This window comes from Homarus americanus, unplaced genomic scaffold (genome assembly GCF_018991925.1).
Source record: "Homarus americanus isolate GMGI-L3 unplaced genomic scaffold, GMGI_Hamer_2.0 scaffold14043, whole genome shotgun sequence".
Lineage (NCBI taxonomy): Eukaryota > Metazoa > Arthropoda > Malacostraca > Decapoda > Nephropidae > Homarus > Homarus americanus.
Window position 1 is genome coordinate 72,805 of NW_024752526.1, and position 683 is coordinate 73,487.

Consider the following 683-nt stretch of genomic DNA (forward strand, 5'->3'; position numbering starts at 1 on the left):
CTAATACTTCCTCCCCAACACTTCCTTCAACACTTCTCCCAACACTTCCTCTAACTTCCTCCCCAACCTTACTCCCCAACACTCCTCCCCAACACTTCTCTAACACTTCCTCCCAACACTTCCTCCAACACCTCACCTCTTAAACCTCACCTCCCACAACACCTCACCTCCCCAACACCTCACCTCTCCAGTTCCTCCCCAGCACCTCACCTCCAACACCTCAACCTCTCAGCCTCACCTCTCCAACACCTCACCTCTCCAACACCTCACCTCCAACACCTCACCTCTCCAACACCCACCTCTCCAACACCTCACCTCTCCAACACCTCACCTCCCACCACCTCACCTCCCCAACACCTCACCTCCACCTCCCCCAACACCTCACCTCCAACACTTCACCTCTCCAAAACCTCACCTCCAACACCTCACCTCCAACAACACCTCACCTCCAACACCTCACCTCCAACACTCACTCTCCAACACCTCACCTCTCCAACACCTCATTCTCCAACACCTCACCTCTCCAACACACTCACCCTCCCAACACCTCACCTCCAACACCTCACCCCAACACCTCACCTTCCAACACCTCACCTCCCCACACCTCACCTCTCCACCCTCACCTCCAACACCTCACTCCTCTCCAACACCTCACCTCCAACACCTCACCTCTCCAACCCCTC